The following is a 6940-nucleotide window of genomic DNA, read 5'->3' as shown; positions in this document are numbered from 1 at the left end:
TTGGTGCTCAGCCCCACTACAACAAAGCAGCCCCTGTCTTGGAGTACTAAAACAGTACAAATAGTGGGGATCTCTAATGAACCTTAAGAGGTTCCTGTCTCTGAACTTATTCCCTTTTGCTTAGACCCTTTGAGAGATACACCCCCTTTCCTCCTTATTCATTTATTAGGCTAAGACTTCTTAGAGAAGTATCATGCTGGAATTTCTTCCTCCCCAAAGTGGAAAATAATTCTGAGATTTGATAGTAGTCATCAAAATAATCAACCAGGTGAATTAAATAACCCTTTGACATTATTTATTTGTCCAGTCCCTGAAGGTACTAGAGCTGTTTCTGAAAACACTGATCTTTTGTCCCTATTGAATCAGCTACCACTTTCCTTATGAGCAAAATCTCCAACTGAAGTTGGCAAAATTCACAGTGCACCTCCCATCAAGTTTCAAATAGAATCCTCAAGACCTCTTCCCCAAATTATCAATACCCTATAAGTAAAGAAATCCTATAAGGCAGAAAGCCCATAACAAAAGATTACAAGGCTCAAGGCCCCATTAACCCTCATACTAGCCCCATTTTCTTACCTGTGAGAAAAATTAAGGGCCAAAGGTGGAGGTTTGTCCAGGACCTCCAAGCAATAAACAACAGTGCTATCCCTTGACACCCTGTTTTTCTAACTCTCATACATTACTAACATCCATTCCCACCAGAAGTAAATTCTTTACTGTAACTGATTATGCAGCGCATTCTCTAATATTACAGTTGGTGAAGCTAGCCAATACATTTTTGCCTTCACTTGAGAAGAAAAATAATTCACCTGCACAGTAATGCCTTGGGCTTTTACTGAGAGGCCTAATTCCTCACAAATCCTGAAGTCTGATCTGGAAATCTTTCCGTGCTTACTACCCCCAATCCTCTGGTTTAGCTGAATGCATTAACGACATTATTAAAAAAACTCAATTGGCAGAATTGGTCAAAGCCCTCCAAATACCTTGGCCAAAAGCATTGCCATTGGTCCTTCTAAATCTCAGATCCACCCCTTTTGGAACTCACAAATTCTCACCCTTTGATACAGTCATGGGATGCCCAGTGAACTTGGCTCCTGCTTTTTTTGACACACGACTGTTAAAAGGAGATATATTCTAATATTGCAAAGGCCTAGTTGCTTTTAATAAAAATAATCATGCTTTGGTAGAGCAAAAATTTCACAGTGTGCCCTTGGGAGATGAAGACCTTAAGCATCATACCTTGCAACCTGGAGATTCATCTACTGGAAAAGGCACTTCCAGAATACCTCTCTTCAACCTTTCTCAAAAGGCCCCTATCAGGTACTACTAACCAACCCTTGTGCTGTCAAACTCCAAGGAATAGACTTTTGGATTCACAAGACACACCTAAAGAAAGAACCAAACACTGACTAGATCATCATCTGGTGACCTAAAAGTAAAGATTTCAGAGAATTGAAGTAGATGACATCTGATAAGACAGCTTTCCTAAAATATCCAGACTAGGCATGTTGGAAGTTTGTTGCCAAAACTTTGGTGATGGCATAATGCTTCAGATGATCTCCAGTGTCTATGATCTTGATAGCATATGGACTTGAGATAAAAAATGCCTGGGAGTTCTCCTTCCTACTCCTCCTTGTTTCTCTAATGTGACCTTAATAGTTTTCTAATCTGGACACTAGGTATGATATATAAGATATTATACCTAGGAAATGTCCTTCCTGACAGTAAAAGATAAAAGGTCACTGAAACCAGAAAACCTAACTGTTGATAAGCAATGCATTCAGAGAAAGATTTTTTTTTGGCTGTGCCATGCGACATATCCCTGACTAGGAACAGAACCTGTGCCCCCTGCAGTGGAAGCTCGAAGTCCTAACCACTGGACTGCTAGGGGAGTCCCTCAGAGAAAGATCTTGATCAAAAGGGGGAGATGTAAAATATGAATAAACAGAAACCTCAATACAATTGGGAGACCAGAAGAGGGAGCTCTCACGCCCTTCAAGGATAGCAGAGCCCAACAGGAAGAAGAAAAAGTACTCTTCTTTCCTGGCGAGGACTCAGCCAATGAAAAGCTATGGACTCTTTGTTTACTACAGCCCTCTCAACTTCCTTTTCCTCCCTATAAAGCATTCTCCTTCGCTTGCTATGCAGGGGAACTTGCACTTGGCTCATCATGGTCACAGACCCCAAATAGCAATTCTCTGCTGATCCCGAATAAACCCCTCTTTGCTGGAGAAATATCTGGCAGTCTATTTATTTCAGGTCAACTTTAGAAAAATTATCAGAGTGGAACACAGAATTGATTAGATTACGTATTAATTGAAATTTCACTAATTAGAATGTCAAAAGGAAGTAGACATGAAGTTCAACTAATTCTCACTTTACTAATCCATAAAACAGATACTTCTCATACATAGTTGGTAATCTTTCCTCAGTTCTCAGGAAAAAATAACTGAATATCTGCAGTAAAATCTCCTATTACTAATTCTCCATGTTATAATGAACTAAACTGCAATTCATGTTGAAAGGCACCCTGAAATAGTAACACAAGGATTAAGCGATAATTGTTAAGATAACAGTTGTTAATATCTGATTGTTTAATAATCATGAGCTTGGCCCTTTACTGGTCACACCTGGAGGTGCTCTCTTTGAGCCATATCTAGCTTGGGCCCACAGTGAGCAGCCAGTGAGCACCAAATCCTCTATATTCTTCTTCATGCATTCATTCAGATAACAATATTTATTAAGCACTTACTTTACACCAAGAATTGTTCCTATGTCCTTGGGCTATATGAGTGAAACAAGCCAAAAATGGAGATAGTATGTGTGGTAAAGAGGAATAAGCAGTAAAAATAATACATACATACATATTCCAGGATATTGGGAAGTGGCAAAATCTATGGAAAAAAAGAAGAGTAAGCTAAGAAAAACTGGAGGTGGAGGGGGGGGGTCAATTTTAAGGGAGTGATTCAGCCTCATTGAGAAGGTGACACAAGCAAAAACTTGAGCCCATGTTGGTAATGCCTTTCCTATTTTCTCATCCATAAATCTTACTTTGCTATCATAATCTTTCCCTACACCGTCTGCCAGACACATTTGCTCCATAGCACAATAGAAAAAATTAGGTAAATGGTAGAAACAGGCAGTTTACCCAGGCAAATCCACAAATGTCACCTACTGTATGAGACTACTTAGTGAAGAAGACCTGCTAATTCATCATATGAATTTTCAGATTTATCTTTTAAACTTTCTGAAACAATATGAAAAATCAGGTGGTCCTATATTTCTACTAAGGTAAATATTCCCTTCCTACACTGTGCCCTCAATACCATTTGGAGATGACATGGCAGGGACAGTTATGTGTACTTCCAATTCTTATTCTGTTCATCATGGATGAGATCTCTTGACTGCCTGCTTTGGGAGATGAGGGCATGTGTTTTCCTGTCCATCTATCCGTGTTTCTTCACCCCCCTTCCACTTTCCGACTTTGTTAGCTATACATTTAATTTTATTAGCATATAAATAATAAATAAATCATTTTGATCAATAATTTCTAACTACAAAATAGTCTTTTGTGATTTGTCCACATGAATTGTAAAAATGTAAAACCAATAAACACTCAAACTATTGTGACTAGGTAAGTATTGCTTTTGAGCTAAGTAGTTTAGCAGGATTATGTTTCTTTCTCTGTGGGTCTAACAGAACTTCTCATGCTGCTTAGTTGAGAATGTTTCTAAGATCCTACTTTTACATACCATCAATTACTTCCATCAGTTGTGTGACTATTGGGACTCCTATTTACAAGTGGCATGAAAAACAATTCAAACTTAGAAAAAATTAGTTATGCAAAGGACTAGATCTGTCTTAAGAAAAGACTGGAGACAGGGGTTCACACAATGCTAGCATCGGGTTTTCAAAGACCAGATTCTTTCTTTCTTGGCTCAGCTTTTCTCTCCCCTGAATGATGACTTCAGTACTTTAATGCCTCATTTTGCTGAAATACACCCTCAAGTTCCTTCCTAAGAAAGGATATCTGGGGTGTAAGTTTTCTGAGTTTTCATACATCTGAAACTATCTTTATTTTGTCCTCATATTTGACTCCTATCTTGACTAAGTAGATTCTAGCATGACAAGCATTTTCTCTCAGAACTTTAAAAACATTATACCTTTGTTCTGCAGCATCTAGTTGGCAGATGGTAAATTTGTTGTCAGTCTATATCTTGCTTCTTTTGCAGGCAATTTTTTCTCTCTGGAAGAATTTAGAATTTTCTTTTTGTAATTAATATTTTAGAAGTTCACAGTTATATGTCTTTGTATGAGTTTTTTCTCATATTTTGCCCTGGGCATTTTGTAGGCCCAGAAGATGTATTTTCTTCTTCATCTTTGGGAAATTCTCTTGCCTTCATTCTATAATAATACTTTTCCCTCTGCTTTCTTTGACATTTCTTTCTCAAACTCCTACTAATTGGATGTTGGACTTTCTGAGTTTATATTCTATGTGTCTTACCTTTTTCATCATATTATCCATCTTCGTCTTTCTGTTCTGAGAGATTTCTTCAATTTCATTTCCCAAAACCTATATCGATTTTTAAAAATTTGGCAGTCGTATTTTCAATATGTAAGAGTTTTTTTTAATATTACTTTATCATAACCTGTTGTCTAAATTGTGGCAATATCTTATTGAATCACAGTGAGGATACTAATTCAAGCTTTTTAATTTTTTTTTAATTTTACCTTTATTGGGGGGTATAATTGACAAGTAAAATTGCAAGATATTTAAGGTATAAATCGTGGTGATATACATATACATTATGAAAGGAACCCCCCCTTGAGTTAATTAATACATTCATCACCTCACATTTTTTGTAAGAATATTTAAGTTCTTCTCTCTTAGCAATTTTTTTTGTACAATACAGTGTTATCACCTGTAATCACCATGCTTTACATTAGATCCTCAGACCTTATTCAGCTTATAGCTGAAAGTTTGTACCCTTTACCAAGCTCCCCCTATTTCCCCCAGCAACCACTTTTCTACTCTGTGTTTATGAGTTTGACATTTTTTTTAAGATTTTATATGTAAATGTTAACATGACATATTTGTCTTTCTTTGTCTAGTTTATTTCACCTCGCATAATGCCTCCCAGATCCATCCATGTTGTTACAAATGGCAGGATCCCTTCTTTCTCATGGTTGAATAATATTCCATTGTATATGTATACCAGAATTCCTTATCCACTCATCTATTGATGGACACTTAGGTTGTTTCCATATTTTGGCTATTGTGAATAATGCTGCAATGAACATGGGAGTGCAGATATCTCTTTGATATCCTGTCTTCACTTCCTTTGGATATGAGCCAGAAATGGGATCACTGAATTCAAGCTTTTTTAAAGGTTGTCCTCTGTTCTCATAATTATCTTCCTGGTCATTTTTTTCTATTTTTCTTGAGTGTCTTTTTTTTTTTTTCCTACTTGTCCTTCTTAGTGTCTTTACTTTTCTTTCATGTTTTAAGGTTTGGATTCTTCTTTTTTTTAAAAAAAATATTATCCTTGTTTACTGATTCTTGGTTTTTGTAGCAGACATAAGAATGAGGGAAGAATGGAGAGACCCTGGTATGCAGGTGGGGCTTGTCAGCTGGTGGGTTTTGTTTAAGGATAAGAGGTCAGGAAGCCCTTGAGCTGGAGGACTGAATTTACTTTGTTGCACTGACTCCCAGCTGGCTCCTCTGGTACTCCACAACAGTAGTTTAATATCTCTTAAAATTTAATCTTTTGTTTTTTGCCTGGGGTAAATGCTCAGCTGCAGATTGTTTTGCATCCAGAGATGAAGAGTCCGTATATGGATATCTAACTAGCCTCCTTTTGTCCAGCACCATTTCTCTCTCCTACCCTCAGTGGTAAATGCCATTTCAATTCTGGAACTGTTCCATGCAAGTTTCTTTCTAGATGTGTCCCAGGGAGTTGCTATTTCTGCTCTGCTTTATCCACTGGTGATCCTCTCTCCATCTCTCCATTGTTACATGCCTTATCCTTTTCTTCCTTTTGCAATCAGTTTAATGGTGTTTCAGAAGGCAAAGAAATTAATGTACATGTTCATTCTACCAGTTTGATCTGGGAATCTCTCCAACTCTTTTATAAAGAGTTAAGAATGTGAGTCAGTGTATTTCTTCCCCCTCCACAAGTATTGCCATAATTTGAGGTAAATTAAGTTCCCAGATATACATCTCAAATGACTCCCTTGCCTCTCACTGTTTTGACAACTATTTATATCTCTAGGTACCTTCACTTCTTTCCTCCTCCTCACTACTTCTGTATCCACACCCTAGACCTTGTCAGCACTTTGAACTGAAATCTTAAACTGAAACCTGCTCCTTTCTGGGAACAACTTCTTTACTTCCTATTCTATCACTGGCCTCATCAAGATATCCAGCTTATTAGCCCATCTAATATCTTCCTCCTGCTTTACCTCCTCCTAGATCCAGTCTCGATTACACATCCCATCACTATACCTATATATACCCTCCTGGCAGAAACTTAAACATGGACCAATCAAATCGTGTTATAGAATAAGACTGTTTGGGTTCATGTGCCATTGCTACTGCCCACATCGCTCATGAACACATAGTCGTAAGCTATATGACTGTGAGGGAGTTACTTAAATTTTCTGTGCGTCCATGTCCTTATGTTTCAAATGAAGATCATAGTGGTACTAATGTTCTGAAGATGAAATGAGAGAGTACAGGTACCGTGCTTAGAAAAAGGTCAGGATTAATAAAAGTGTTCAATAAACATTAGCTATTAGTAGTAATATTCTCTACTCTAAAATACTAGTGAAATAGCAGTGTCTTTAATAAGTTTTATCAAAGTATATAAAACGCTTACACATTCCATTTAAACTATTTAATATGATCAAGCCTATTGATTAACTACTTCTAAGGAAATGT

The sequence above is a fragment of the Balaenoptera ricei genome, chromosome 7 (assembly GCF_028023285.1).
Source record: "Balaenoptera ricei isolate mBalRic1 chromosome 7, mBalRic1.hap2, whole genome shotgun sequence".
Classification (NCBI taxonomy): Eukaryota; Metazoa; Chordata; class Mammalia; order Artiodactyla; family Balaenopteridae; genus Balaenoptera; species Balaenoptera ricei.
Note: the sequence above shows the minus strand (reverse complement) of the source record.